Source organism: Cibotium barometz, chromosome 34, assembly GCF_041138505.1.
Source record: "Cibotium barometz isolate CiBa-2024 chromosome 34, ASM4113850v1, whole genome shotgun sequence".
In the NCBI taxonomy this organism is placed as follows: domain Eukaryota; kingdom Viridiplantae; phylum Streptophyta; class Polypodiopsida; order Cyatheales; family Cibotiaceae; genus Cibotium; species Cibotium barometz.
In genome coordinates, this window is record NC_141079.1 from 19,489,232 (window position 1) to 19,505,610 (window position 16,379).

The 16,379-nt window shown below is 45.5% G+C and overlaps 1 protein-coding gene across 1 annotated transcript in view; it reads left to right on the forward strand.

The window, feature by feature from the left end:
* Nucleotides 1-16,379, forward strand: part of LOC147618758 (cyclase-associated protein 1-like) — an 80,768-nt gene that overhangs the window by 25,007 nt on the left and 39,382 nt on the right. The gene's annotated exons all lie outside the window — the stretch shown is intronic.

Here is a 16,379-nt window from a genome sequence, read left to right on the forward strand (position 1 = left end):
GCTGGCACTCCCATATCCTATAGTCTCCTCACCAGTCTGGCCCGTGGAACGGTATCAAAAGCTTTGCGGAAATCCAAAAGCCAGCAGTATATCCGATGCCCGTGAGAGAGAAAGAAAGAAAGAAAGAAAGAGAGAAAGCTGTATTTACGTCTACTAGAGGCCGAACTCGACCTATGAGACAAATCAATGTACAACTGTCAATGTCTTCTGGATGTCCAGAAAAAAAAAAAAGGACAAAATGAACATGAATAAACTATGAAAGTATTGAGCTCGTGGGGGGGTGTGATGGATGGAGCACTATTGCTGAGGCTCAGTATGCAACCTATATGCGCAGGGTATACAAGAATGCAATGCAAATTTGTCTAGCTCCAACTAGTACCATAATGGGGGTGTAATATGTGAGAGAGAGAGAGAGAGAGAGAGAGAGAGAGAGAGAGAGAGAGAGAGAGAGAGAGAGAAATGAAATGTTATATTAACGTCTTCAAAAGGCCATAATGACCTATGAGACCAAAAGTTACATCATGGTGGATCTAATACAATGTCTGGATAAAAAAACCCAGAAAATGAAAAATAAAGATGATACTACAGGCACCTAGAAAATGAAACTGGAAATGGACGGTAAACAGAAACCCTTATAGGGTGTGAATATAGTGAGGGGGGGGGTACGCTATGGAGGTGAGTGGAATATAGTGAGGGGATACAATATCATGTGGGACGGAGGGGTACACTATGGAGGTGCCTCCATCTCATAATATGTGCCGCATCGGACGCTGGCGGATCTCCTCAATATCCTCCATGGTGAGTACTCTGACTGGACGTCTCCCATGCCGTGCTAGTATGGTCCTGATCCTCTGTTGTAGTCTCCGCCGGTGTCGAGATGGGCCTCTCATCTTGGGGCGCCTGGACCGCCCCAGCTCTATAGCCCGATCAATCAGTGTACCTCTGGTGCGGCTGTACTCTGGGGCTAGCTGCAATGCCTGCTGACTTGACTGCTCAATCTCTGGTCGAAAGAAGTCTGTAATCTGCCTCTGTAGGTGTCTCTCCCTCTCTGATCCCCTCCCTCTCAGGAGACCCTCTCTATGTCTACGCAGCTCCAGCAAGTACAATCCAAGGCATCTCTGATCCTGGTATCTCATGACTCTAGAAAGTGGTCCAAAGCCCTCTCTGAACAGGCAGTGGAAACGGCCTCGTATCTCATAATATACTGGACAGTGACATATGTAATGTAACTCTGTCTCTGGCTCCATCTGGCACAGCTGACAAATCCTGGCCTCAGCTGGTACTCCTCTGAATCTGCCAGTCTCAATCTCTAGCTGGTGTGAGGATGTGCGCATCTGACCAATAGCACACCGTACCCCATGAGAAAGATGAGTATCCATGTAGCTGGGTCTAATCACAAACCCATCCTCCGTGAGCTGGAGAAGATGATCTCTATAGAAAGCCATCTTCGTACCAAGCTCGTGTGTCGGCTGTATCCATGTCCTCCTAGTGTCCAGCTGAGTCAAGTCCTGTCTGATAAGCCTGGTAATCTCTGCCCGTGTGAGAGAGAGGGAGGGTGCATCCAGGGAGTACTGAAATGGAGGTAGCCTGTCCATACTAAAGCCATGCAGTTGGAACCAATCTGTCATCTGTGCATACCAACATGATCCGTCTCCCTGTGATGCCAACTGTCGTGAAGACTCCAGGGCTAAGCGAGCATATCTGTCTCTAGGGAGAGCCCAAGTGCTATGTATAAAGGAGACTGATCGAGTGAGTGCCTCTACTACCAATGGGGGGGCAGCCATCTCTGCACGGATAATATCATGTGGTACGGAGGCCTTGGCCCTAATCATCCGGGAAATCATAGAAACCAAGGGCCTCTCCATACGTCTCCATCCATCAGTGCTACAAGCTCGGCTGTGGTGATCCACTGAGGGTCCCCATATCTCCACTCCATACAGCATGGCTGAAGTGACCAAAGTGTCAAAGAGCCAGAGCTTTGTTCGAGGTTCCTGAAACTGAACCTGCGAACACATCCTCTCTAGTCTCCCCAATGCTGCATAAGCTCTGGTCAATCTGGTCTCCGCTGCTCTCCTCAAGGAAAATAGTGGGCCACTAAAAACCACACCAAGGTAAGTATATGCATCTGTATACTCCACTGTCTCCTGACCATATGTAAAGGTGGGCATTGACCTCCTGACCCACTGTGCTGTGGTGTTAAACACCATCACCTTGGTTTTACAAAGGTTAACAGACAATCCACTGTCCTCTGCAAACATGTGCAATGCATCCAAATGACGCTGCATCCCCTCTGGAGAATCTGAGATCAGCACAATATCATCAGCATACAATAACAGCGGAATCCATGTCCTTGCTAGCTGTGCTCCTCTGTCACCCTCCCGCTCTACATAGTCCGAAACCTCATCCACATACATCCCAAATAAGGTGGGGGAAAGGGGGCAGCCCTGTTTCACCCCAATAGTGGAGTGAACCATCTCAGATATACCCTGGGTAGTACGTACCTGCCCCACAACTGTCCTGTATAAAGCCATGATTCCCCAAATCAGCTCTGTGGGCACTCCCATCTCCTGTAGTCTGTGCATCAGTTTGGCTCTCGGTACTGTGTCAAAAGCTTTGCGGAAATCCACAAAGCAACAATAAATCCTCCTGCCATATAATCTGCCCTCCTCAATAATAGCTCTGAGTGTCAAGATATGGTCAAGAGTGGAGAAACCTCTTCTGAACCCTGCCTGCCCTGATGCACGTATGCCCTCTCTCTCTGCCCATCTACTCAACTCCTGCTCAAGAACAGATGCATATAATCTAGCCAATGTGTGACCAATCATGATGGTATGGTAATTCCCAGGAAGCATGGGATCCCCTGATTTGAAGATAGGCACAATCGTGGACATATTCCAAGTCTCAGGAAAACCCTCACACATGGCTCGGTTAAACATCATAGCAATAAGCTCTGCAAGCATATCTCTGGCATGAATAAAGTGCTCTGCTACCAAACCATCATGATCATATGCTCTCCCAGTCCTCATCCTGTCAATAGCTTTCCTTACCATCTCAGCAGTAAAGAAAGCACATGTCTCTGGGCATGGCTCCGATGGGTCTGGCAGGGGCGGCTGTCCTGGTGCTGTGTATAGGGATGCTGCATACTCACCCCAAATCTCTGTGGAGGTAATGGCTGGTGATGGTGAATGCTCATGGAATAGTCTCCATGCCTCGCCTGAGTCCTGACTCATAAATAACTGGTACAAATCCCTCTCTAACTGAGCAAGATAAGCTCTCTTCTTCCGTCGCACTAGGTGCCGGAAGGTAAATCCGTGACTGTCTGTGAGTGGTAACACCCATGAGCACCTCTCTCTGTAATCTGATCCTCATCTCTCTGCACTCCTCATCATACCAACTGTTCTGGGGCATGTTCCCAGATCGTCTCTGTGTAGGCTGACTATGGGGATATGCCTCTGATGCTGCAGCATGAAGCGTCTCTATCAATATCTGAGTGAGCTCATCTAATGGCCGTCCCGGCTCCTCGGCACATAGGCGTCTGTATATCTCATCCGTGTATACGGTGTCCGTCTCCCTCGTAAAGGTATAACGAGTGTGTGTGGAGACCTGTCCCAATGTAGCGGTGCTGAACTGAAATGTGAGAGTGAAGGACAAGATAGCATGATCCACTGCTATTCCAACCGGCCTAGTGCCTACCATAAAATCCTGAAAAGAGGGAATGAGACTGGGCTGAGCCATTACATAGTCCACTGTACTAGCACCATGCCGATGTGGAAAGCTAGTGAAACCGCCCGATGTCGGGAATCTCTGTAGGCCATTCAGGATGGCCAATCCATGTGCAGTCCCCATGTCTATCAAATACCGCCCATACACTGTATGTTCCTCATCCTGTGAGAGTCTAGATAGGCCCATATCCCTAACATCAAGCTCCCTCAACATCTCCTCTGAGGTATCATAAAATACTGTCTGGTTATGGGCGGTCCTAGCACTGAAGTCCCCCAAGAGAATGATGTCACCATCCCTAGAGAACTCCCAAATGTCATCATCCAAAATAGAAAAGGGAGACTGCCCCCTAGGTGATGCATACACTGATGTACTAGGAGCAAAATAGCATATAGCAATGTAGAGATATCTGCCGGTCTCTGCCCTCAGTCTAACCCACATGTACCTAGCCTGCTCATCTCTGCGGACTATATGTATCAGTGGCTGTAGCTCCTCTCTAAACAATACTGCCACTCCTCCTGAGCCCCGTCCTCTATGCTCTGAACGAGTCTCCTGTCTACAAGCTGTCTCCCATCGGTATCCACTAACATGTGGCATGGACTGTCCAGGAGCCTGATGCGTCTCACAGTAGAAGATGATGTCCCTCCCAGTGAAACTATCCTCAAAAGCCCCTACATCAAGGCGTAGAGATCCATTACAATTCCAAGTAGCAACTTTGAGTGTAGTCCCATAGGTCTCGCACCGTCATGAAGAGTGCCTCTCCATAATCACCACTCTACCATCTCTATAGAAGGCCACTTTCCCTTTCTCTCGGGCTGCCCTTATCTCGGGCATAACTTCTTTCATGTGGGCAAGTTGCGAGAGTGTGAGGTCATCTCCAAGAAATATTCCCGTTTGCTTGAGTGTAGGACGTCTCTTCAAGAAGTCCTTCTTCGCTTCCATGGAGGGGAAACGAATGATAAGTGCTCTCTCCTTAGAAGAAGATTCGCCACTACCTTCTCTCTTCTTTCCCACTCTCCATGCCTTTGTGTGCGTGGCTTCAATGCCCATCATAGAGAAGAGCTCCTTGGTTTCCCCTTCCGCATCATCACGGTCTTTTAGACCGGACACTCGTACATGTAAGGCCCGGGTCTTCCTCCTTTGCTCCTCTTCAAGGGTCATGTTGATGATGGTGGGAGTGGGGATGGGTGGCGATTCTTTACCTTTCCCTTTCTTGGCGACCTCGATCCATTTCTCGGCCTCGTCCATCTTCTTTTGTGTCTTTGTGATCACCTCCACCCATGAAGATGTCTTCTGTTTATGTTGCTCCTCCTCCTCTCGAATGATCTTCATTTGTTCCTTGATGGTATTCAGCTCTTCAATAAAGGAGGGCTGAAATTCTCCATCCTCAAGCTTGCTTTTTGAAGTGGCTTCCAACTCCTTTTTGAGGGCTGAGATTTCAGCCGCTTGACTTTTAGCATGCAGTTTGGCCTCCACTAGTTCCTCCTTTAAGGCTGAAATCTCAGTCTCTTGCTTGGATGTTCTCAACTCGAGCTCTTGGATTTTGTCAAATCCCTTCTCGAGTTTGGAGAGGCGGTTTATGATTGCGGTAATGGAAGAGTCGACCATCTTCTTGTTTTCTTTGATAGTTGTGCCGAGCTTGTCCTCCACTTTCACGAGCTCCTCTTTAAACCCGGTCTTGGCCATGACTTTTTGCAAAACTTCTCACAGCCAATGGATTCGAAATTAGAGAGAGAGAGTATTTGCACGACTACAAATGATGTAACTGTTATTTCTTGAATTAAGTACAATACCTTTATAGGTATAAAAGTTCAGCTCATGAGTCTGCCTTGCATCTCCGGAGGTTTGACAGAAACCCAGTACGAAGGGCTTTGTGTGAATATATACTCTTGTGTGTGTGTGTGTTTGTGTGTGTGTGGACTGCGTGTGTGAGCATATCTCTAATGGAGTTGATAGTTATATAGTCTTGTGGGTTGACTACCATGAGTATATAACATGCACGTTCCTACAAGGTGAATTTGGGCATGTTCCTGGATTCATCTAGGTATATAAAAGGTCAGCTCATGACATCATTGATTATGTCAAACAGATATAATTTATCTAGATATTATGCTTACCACTCTAAGAGTGGGTTCACACACATAACCACATAAGTGGGTGTTCACACCCTATTAGGGACTATATACACACATGCACACATGCACACACGCACACTTTTTATTTTTATTTTTAGTGAAACTACTATCTCATTAAGAAAAAAGAAATATACATTCATAGCCGTCCCAAACCAGGACAACTACTATTGCTGGGAGGTTAGTCCTCCGATTTCGTGAGAATCTCGGAGGGACTGGAAAACGGCTCTTCGGAAATAAAAAAACAATTGGATAGAATCTCCATAGAAGAGCAACTGATTCCGAGCATAATAAATAGTCCACAAAGCCCAGAATCTAGTCCAGTCAAGGAAGTCTGTATAGTGTGGTAGGGGAGGAGAAAGGCAACCAAAAAGCCAGAAATTCGACCAAGACGCCTCCCCAAAAAACGAGTCCGAAGATGTGTAGACAAATCATCAAGAAAATCACGAGTACGAACAAAACCACAAAAGGTGAGGCATTGTCTTTGTAGGATGAGAGCACTGCCTACAAGAAGCAGTGGCAATGCGCCATTGTGCCAAAAGAGATCCAACTGGGAATACTCCAACGAGACATCTCCACAGAAACAATTGTTGCTTGAGGGGCAATTCACTCTTCCAATTTCTTTTCAATGCAACTTGTCACTAGCCTGGACATTTCCCAGTATGAAAGGGGTCTGGTGGACGCCAGGATGTCTGAATATTTGGAAAGTACAAGCTTTGGGAATGGGGGATTATCCTAGAATACAAAGGACCACACTCCTAAAATTTAGGAGAGTTGCTATTTTTGGCCCGACTCCAATGGAAATTCTTTTCGCGTCATTACATCTGGAATTGAGCAGATATCAAGAGTTGGCAAAGTGCTTATGACAGAATGTCTACCAATCGGGATATTTTTAGAGATAAAGTTTATGGAAGAACCCATCTCTTAGATTGGGACATGTGGCAAGAAAGTGGACCAAAGTGAGACAAGTGGCCTGACACTCGTTAGAAAGTGGATCAAAGTGAGACAAGTGGCCTCACACTTGTCACTTCAGCTATTGTGTGGCTCTCCACTTGTCATTGTAGCCTTCTCTTGCCATTTTAGCTCATGGGAGGCCCAAATCTATAAATTGGAGTCCTCTCTCTTCATTAATAGAGGCTCTCTTGCTGCATACTAGCCTCTACCACCGTTACAGGCTGCCCTAATGATGGCTACTCTCTTTCTCTCTCACTTGAAGGCTGCCCATGAAGAATACCTTCCAGCCATTGCACTGGTTGTACCAGTCCTTGTACTTGTTGTAGCAAGCTGTACCACCCATTGTACCGGTTGTACCAGCTTTTGTACTTGCTGTACTAGCCACTGTACCTATTGTACTAGTCATTGTACATGCTATACCAGCATTTGTACTTGCTGTACCAGCCACCGTACCGGTTGTACTAGCCACTGTACCGATTGTACCAACCATTGTACTTACTGTACCGGCTGAATGGAGAGTTGTACTTGCTGTACCAGCTCTATTGCATGAAGACCGGTGGTTTTTGGGGAAGAATCAGTACCTACACGGAGGTATATGGATTATGTTGTTGGCTCGGCATTTCTACAGCCTATGTTCCGGCTCAGTTGCCTTGTGTTGGGCTGTGTTATGGCATTTGTATATGGATAATCCGGCATCTCCCGTGGGGAGAGTAAGGCCCTCAAAGCTTGTACATGAAATTATTCTCCTTGGGTAATAAAATACTCCAAGGGGGGGGTCGGCCCATTCCGGCCTCTATGCGGTGTCACACGGGCAAGCTCCATTTTCAGCATTTGTGGATGTTTTGTCCAGCTTTATGTTTTATGCAAAGTGATGTCCAGCTTTATGTTTTATGCAAAGCGATGATGGATATGTGTTAAGGCTGTGGCCATGTTTAAATGTTTTAATATGCTTTGATGGTATCGACAAGTGTGTCAAAGGCCCTAGTCCCCCGGGCACCGCAGCGAGTTACAACATTCCAGCAAGCAAGAGATTTTGGCATATGCCTTATGCGATTTGCATGATCCTCAATCCATGGAGGTGGTAAGAGTAGCCTATAAGCATTAGCTGCAGACAAATTGATAGGACACCAATCTGATAGGTTTCACAAAGTTGTTTCTTGGGCTGTAGTTTCAGCAAGCCTTCTTTCCATAAGGATAGCAAACATCCAACATTCCATCAGTGATTCACCATAAGCAAAACTAGCGATCTCAAAATATCCCAGAACGTCTAAAAGAACTCCATTGTCAAACCATCCCAGCCTAGAGACTTTGATTTTCCTAGGCCTTTTAAAGCATCATCCAGTTCTAAATCCATGAAGGGCTCTTCCATATTGTCAGCCTCTTGACATGTAATGATGGGCACAACTTGATGTAAGAAAAGTTCTCGGGCATCAAGGGTGTCACTTGAAAGTGGGAGAGGTGCAGTGAAAGTGCTAGAAAAGTAATCATGGCAAGCCTCTGCAAGTTGTGTTGTTGTGCATGTCCATGTACCATAAGATTTGATATCCAGAGAAGATTCCCTGTCCTCCAAAACTATGCTGATTATGCTCTTGCAAACAAACCACATGGGGATGCATAGTATTTACATATGACCAAAGAAGGCTCCATTTATTCACATCACAGAGGCGGCCTCGTATATTGTAAGTAAAACATCGGATTGCTATAGACATATTTACAATGCAAGTGATGTAGAGGGCTGACTGGTCAAGTCAACATACAGAGAACGTTCTACAGTTTGAAATTCAGCTGTATTTTTGTGCATTGAATTCTCTACATCATGTGCAAACAAAGAATCACCTTTGACTACTGTAGCCCACATCCTTTCCACTCCTGTAATATTGCCTGAAGTGTCTAGCACAGGGGAAGGCGAAGCAGATGTAGAAGCTCCTTCCGTCGAGTTATGAGAGACCAGGGGTCTCTGTCTAGAAGGTTTTTTTTTTTGGGAGTCTGCCATGTATTAGAGTTAGGTTTGTCTTTATCTTTCACATTCATCACATGAGAACTTGTCGAGGCAACTTTTGCTTTTCCTTTATCCAGACCTATGATTAACATTCTTGCCCTTATGAGTTTTCACAGATGGCATGGGAGTAGATTGCGGAGAGGGCATGGTTGCAAACAGGTGGCCGCAGTAAAAGTGAAGGACCTTCTGATTGCATATGGCCAAACTTTTTTGCAAGTAAAGCAAGAACCTACAAAATTTTCCCATTTAAGCTTAAAGAAAACTTCTTGTGTCGGAATGCCTTGCATATCAATATCCATTGCAACCCTGTCAAGGCTTTGTTTGTCTTTATCCCAAAGGATACCGAATCTGTTAACACTACCAGAGGATCTGCAAGGGCATACAACCTTACCCAACGATTCCACTCAAAAAGGCAATGCAGGGTGCATATTAACTGGGAGACCCACCACCTCAACCCACACAGGGCACCTGTGTTTAATAAAATTTTGATAATCCTTGGTGAGCGACCAAGGGTATACATGCACCATTTGTTGTCCAAAGAACAAGGGCGATTTGTCCAACAACATTTGTTTATGCTTGAATTTAGTGAGAATAATCTCATAGAAACCTCTTGCTGCAGAGTAAACCCCTTCCACAAAACATCCACCAAGCATGGCTTTTATCCATTGGCCAGCATCCGTTGCAGTAGGCATTTTACCAGGAAAAAAAAGGATTACCGCTTTTCGAGATAATCTTGTAAGTGGATCAAAGAGTACATGACTAGGGATTTTCAAATGAGAATCTGGCACAGGTGCATCCCAAGCTTGTCGGATATCTCCAAAGCCTTCCTCAAGAGTGTCACATAACTATTGCAATTCGAGATCGTCACAATGAAAAGGTTGCAAATCAGAATGCAATTGTCTGCGTTTGGAATCAGCAGACAATTCCCCACTGTAAGTAGCTACAAATTGGGCCATGAAGAAAGAGAGAGAGGAAATGTTGGAATGCACAACGAAAAAGAGATGAACTGCTGTGAGAAAGAAAACACAAAAGTGTAGAGAGAGAAGTTGTATAAAGTCTGCTCTGGATGACCGTGGGTTCCTTCTGTGGAAACCCAATCTCGCCAAGTAACCTTTGCAGCCACGCAACTTCGCAAGCAGCACCACATGTAGCCCAGTACTTTGCCTCTGTAGAAGACAAGGCAATAGTTGGTTGCCTCTTGCTGCTCCAAGAAACAGCTCCTGAGCCAAGGGTAAATCCGTAGCCTGATGTAGATCTCCTCGTGTCTGGATCTCCTTTCCAATCTGAGTCACTCCAACCTTGGAGTCTGACTCGGTCCTTCGTTCCCTCTCTAGTAACATAGAAGAGTCCAAGATCCTTCGTTCCCTACAGATACCGCAAGATCCGCAATCCTGCGTCCCAATGAGTCTTCAAAGGTGTCTGCATATATAAGCTCAACAGCCCCACTGGAAAACTCAAGTTCTATCTGGTGTTTAGCAACCAAATCAATGAACCAACAAGCTTTCGATAGAAGGAGGCATCAACTTGCTCACAAGGATCATTAACTGTAAGTTTGCTATTCACGTCCATCGGTGAAGAAATAGGCTTGCATTTCTCCATCCCAAAGGCCTCCAACAACTCATAAACATACTACTGCTAAGAGACAAAGAACCCCCTCTGGGTCTGCCAAATCTCCAATCGCAAAGAGAAATAGAGTAAGCCTAAATCCGTCATCTCAAACTCCTTTGACAAGGCAGCCTTTGTCACAGCTATGTGCTCCACATGACTGCTAGTGAGAATAAGATCATCCACATAAAGGATAATCAAGGTGATCATACCGCATTCTCGAAAGAAAGATAAGTTCGGATTTGCAACTAATGTCTGGAATCCCTTCCATAAAAAGAACTTAGAAGGAATCAATCTTTTGATTCCAAGCCTTGGGAGCATGCTTAAGACCATAAAAGGCCTTCCATAACTTGTAAACCATCCCCTTTGATCCTGGAATCTTAAAACCTGGAGGTTGCTCAACATATAAGTCACCATTAAGGAACGCGGATTTTACATCCATCTGATACATCGGCCACTGTTGAGAAGAGGCAAGGGCAAGAACTGTACGAATCGTGGCGATCCTCACTGTCGGTGCAAAGGTGTCCTCATAGTCGATGCTAGGCTACTGAGCATAGCCTTTAGCCACAAGTCTAGCCTTATGCTTGTCTACCGACCCATTAGACGTATACATGGTCTTATAGACCCACTTGACACCAATGACTGACCGTTTTGACGGCCTTAGAATAAGTGAATGGTGTGGGGGCAAGGGTGGTATATATACCACCCTGCACTGTTGGCCAGCCAGCCTAAAACAGCCTAAAACAGGCCGACAACAAAAGAAAATACCCATGACTGAATATCATCAATTGGCCAGCAAAAAATAGCAATCAGCCAGCTCCTGAGCAAGTCGGCCGGCATCACAATAGTCGGCCAGAAACATGACAAGTCGGCCAAAAAAAAAATAGCCCCCACGACCAGACAAAACAGGGAAAACAACATGGAAAATGAGGAAAAAATGGAGACTACTCCTAACTGGGTGGGCACACCCACAACAAAGGCTCTGATTACCTACTGAGTAATATGGTACAGACAGGAGATGATTGCTAACAGAAACACAAGCGAGAAATAAACAAGAGAGACAAAAAACAAGAAGATATAGACACACAAAGAAGAGGGTAGGGGAGCAAAGCAGAAAATAAGAAGAAAACAAGCAAAATATTTAACACGGATAGGAACAGGAGACAAAGGGGAAGGGTGCACACACACACATACGCACGCACGCATGCACGCACATAGTCGCACCCAATAGAAACAAAAGAAAGAAATATCGAGTAGCAAGGGACATGCGGCAGACACACAAGGTTGCAGAGGCAGCAGCTGGCGGAAGGACAATCGACATTGAAGAAGACGACCAGCGCTGCAGGAGGACAAGAGGCCAACATTGCAGAAACACCAGAGGGCAGCAGGTAGAGAGGTGTGCTGTGCAGGCAGACCACGAAGCGAGTGGCGCAGGCACTTCCACGCACTCCCACTATGGACAAGCAAGAGGAGACGAGTACGCACGCGCACACACTTTTTTTTTTGGGTGAAAGCATTGTTCTGTTTATTAATTAAATGTACAAAGGAGATGAGTACGCACACACACACTACTCAGAAACAATAATAAAACACTTCTAACTAAATAGATAGAAGAGAGATCTCTTGAAGTAAGTGAAGCAAGAGAAATCAGTAGTATGAAAGGTAAGATGATTCCGGGCCGTGTAGATGTCCACAGAGCCCAGAATCTCATCCAATTAAGAAAGGGTGTATAACCTGGTAATGATGGTGAAACTGTAGAAAACAGCCAGAAGTCTCGACCGAATCTTTGACCTGGAAATCTGATGCGTAAACATGTCAAGAGATTGTCGAGGAACTGACGAGCAGAGGGGCAAAACCATAGCATGTGGGGGACTGTTTCCTATGTTCGAGAGCATCTTCTACAATCCGGTGATGCAATGCGCATACGGTCTAAGAAAACCCCAACCGGCAATGCTCCCACCACACATCTCCATAGAAAGACCTTTTGCTTAAGAGAGAGATTACTTTTCCAAATACATGAGACCGCGTCACGCCACCACCTTTGAGGCTTGTTTAGATGCCATAAGCGATTGTGATGTTGTTGAATCCATGGGGGGGGCAATAACAAGTGATATGCTTTCACAACAGAAAAGACATAGAAAAAGGGCGGAGTTGAGGCCTCCTTGGAACAAATGACCAATCATCTAGTTTTTCTTGGCTTTCAAGAGGAGGCACAGGCTGTAATGGGGCAAGCAATTCCACCAATGTATTCCGAATCTGTCTATGATGCATACCCAATCCAAGTGGTTGCCTCACTTTAGGGAAGGAAAGTAGCATGCCATGCATATCAACCACATCATCTATGCTGTGCAATCCATGTGCATGAAGGGAATAAGATCTGCGAGGCTCTAAAGCGGCCAGAGGCTCTTGAAACACCCTACTCCAATGAATATTTTCGAGGCGCAAGGAATTACCGATTGATTGCTGCCGCCCATTTCAATGTAGGTATTCCAGAATAACATGCCAATCCTGAATCAACCCGGTGACATATGGGCAACCTGGGGAAGAGAAAGCGTGAAGATAATGGGTACCATGTGAAGAAGCTCAAGGAATTCAAGGCTAGCGACAAGTCGGCCAAATGTGAAACATATCATGATGAGTATAATGCAAGCATTGCACAATTTGACATTGCGTTTAGCGATGAAGACCTTACGGAGAAGTCTTAAGATAAGACGTGTGTGTGTTCTTGAAGGGCACAATTGCCCATTGGTGGATCTTCAAAAATCTTTCTCCGGATCCCATTGCTACTTGGGATGAGTTTAAGGAGCAATTTTATGCCCAATTCTTGCCTCCTAATGTAGTAAAGAAGATTATAAAGAAGTGGGACAATGTAGATCAAAAGAAGTGTGAATCGGCTTAGGCATATGTGTCAAAGTTTTGGAAGATTCTCTTGGAGGTACCACCGTTTATGCATATTAGTGATCAAGAGAAGAAACGAAAGTTTGAGTTAGGCTTACATCCCATCTATCAATCAGGGTTGGAACTTTATTCAAATCAAACTTTGCAACAGCTCATAGCGTCTACTCCTGCCATCGAGCAACTAAAACAAATGATCAAGCAATCCAATAAGGATGGGCGCGGTAACAAGGGCATAGAGAAGGCTGTCCAAAACATGCAAAAAGGTGGACAGCCACCTTAATGGGTCTCGAAAGAGGTCTAACATGAGGGAAAAGCTAAGAATACTTCTACCAAAGACAACCCCAACAAAAGGCACAAGTTTGGACTTAAACCAGAGCGAAGGGATCAATATGTGAAGGAAGGGAAGTGCTTTGCATGTGGGAGCAAAGACCATACGTTTAGAGAATGTCCTCAATGTAAGAAGAATGAAAACAACAAGAACCTAAAGTGAATGTGCATGCAGCTCCCGATGTGCAAGGGAATTCTAGTCGTGAAGGCAATGGAAGGGTGGCATGCAAATCTTGGGGCCAAATCAAGGATCAGCCCATTCTCTTTATGTTTGATGATTGTGCCATGGATAACTTCATCTCTATTTAAATGGCCGTTGCTTTGGGCATGATGTAGGAGACTAGGACCCCAAATTGAGGCTGAAGTCCCTTTTGTGGGCAAAGAAGTGCAATCATAGGCAAGCTCCGTGTGCATATTCAAGGGTATTTGCAAGCTCGTCACTCATCCCTCTTTGTCTTCGCTAGCTGAGCCATCATTCGCACCTATGTGGACCTGCACATCACTGCTTGGCTACATGTGGGTAACTTGCTTCAATCTCTCGCGATCTGCTGTAGTGACCGTCGTCTCTAGAGCACTGTTCGTCGTCGGCCTTCCAGCTTGGTCACGAGTGTGTTTGTTTTTTTCACGCTACCTGTGGCTTTAGCTCTTTGCCACATATCGACACCCTTACCTTGGCTTATAACTTACAAAGGTTTAAATTACGAGGCCACGTCAATTCGACTACCTTATTTCAGTGTCGACGTCAAGTTCCTCCGCCACCTCTTGGGTCGCTTCTGCTCATTGGCCAGAGCTTCTCTTCCGCCTGCTGACCACAATCGCTGTTGCTCTTACACGACAACCTGCAGCCCAAGCCCGTCACCAACTGCTCTATTGATTGTGTTTCAAAGCACTAAAGAAGTCGTCTCCTTCGACACGAGAGCTGGTCCAAATCAATTTAAGGATAAGGCATGGTGGAGATGAAAACATCATGTGTACTTGCACGATTCATTTTTTTAAAAACGAATTAAGGTAAAAATCATCTAATTGGAGCTCTTGCATTCCAATAAATTTGGGTCTTTCTGCGAAATTGAAGCATTATCATCAAATTTTTATTGAAGCCTCTGCAATCCCAAAAAATTTGGGGCAAAATTGAAGTCCTTGCATATACCAGAATTTGGGCTTTTCTGATTTGAAGCCTTCTACAACACATTGAAGTCTTCATGGGCCCTCTGGCCTGCCCTCGGGCCTAAAATGACTGGCCAAGCGTCCATTGCTTGGCGCCGGCGTTGCAAAAAACGTCTACATTGACATTTGTTCAAAGGGGGGGGGGGATGTAGAATCCAAGGCTAGAGTTAGGGTTCCCAGGAGTACATGCAACTATGGTGGCTTGAAGGGCTCCATGGTGGAAGTGTATAGGTTGAGAGAGAGAGAGAGAGAGAGAGAGAGAGAGAGAAAGATATATTAACGTCTACGAGAGGCCAAAGTCGGCCTATGAGACAAAAAAATAATACAACTGTGTTCTTTTGGTCATCGGAAGAAAAGAAACAAAAGAAAAAGTGTGCATGTGTCTGGATACAACTGTGAATCATCATGGATCGGTGGAGCCCATATACAAACAATATAAGGGGGGTGGGGATGTGGATGGAGTGCTACGGCAAGATGCATCTCTATATGCTGAAGGGGTAGTACAAGCATGCTATGCAGATCTATGGAGAGAGAGAGAGAGAGAGAGAGAGTTAGAGAGAGAAACTCTGTTGTAGAGAGAGATGATTGCACGACTCAATGTGTATTGGATTGATTGGTATGAAGTACACCAAGTACATGCCTTTATAGGTGGCAAACCTTATCTTTTGACCCTTACAAATATGACACACTAATAGGTGTGTTCCACATGGCACACTTACTCTAGCCACTCATAAGAGTGGTTTCACACACACTTATCTTATCCAAACATAAGAGGTGTTCACATACTCGTACATATGAATAAAGTCACACACACACAGGGTGGACATACATATACTTAGCCCTTTAGAGGATGTATACACTCGAACACACACAGGTATACAAACATGGGTAATGAACACACATGTGAAGCTTCAAAATACGCAACAAACCCCCCTTCGGAGCGAAGGTGAAGAATTCTTGAGAAGACCTTCACTAGTCATGGCAATTTGGGCCCACTGGCACCACGTTGTGAGGGTTCTGGGTGATGGCCTCCAACCTGCCCGACCTGCTCTTAGGACTGGTCATGGGTACTAGGCTGGCCCTACTGCCCACCCTTGGGCTGTTCGGTGCAAGGCAGCCTGCCTCTTAGTTGGCAGACCAGGGTGCCCAAATGACATCTCCATTGGCCCACGTGCCCTCTTCCTCAGCCTCCAAAAGATTGCTCTTGCTAGTGTTAGTTACTCAGGGACTTTGTGTTTCACACCTGGACCAGGCTTTGATTGTCTTGACTCGCATCCTGGTGGTGGGCAAGTGCCTATAAGTTGCTGGAACCTGTGTACTGCATTACATCATACAAGTGGTTTACAAAGACCGCAGGACTTGCATGACATGACTTGTCCAACTTTGGAGATGCACTAGCGATCGCAAATTGCAGTATTCGTCCTTAGGTCCTTGCACTTGACTGTACAACATGTCCCTGTGGCATCCAAGTGCAGGATGCACATGATATTGCTAGGTTGTTTTTTTGTGCATAAGATATTTTGAAGATTTGCACTACTTTGAGAAGAAAGTTGGGTAGACCAATGCTGTTCATCCAATTG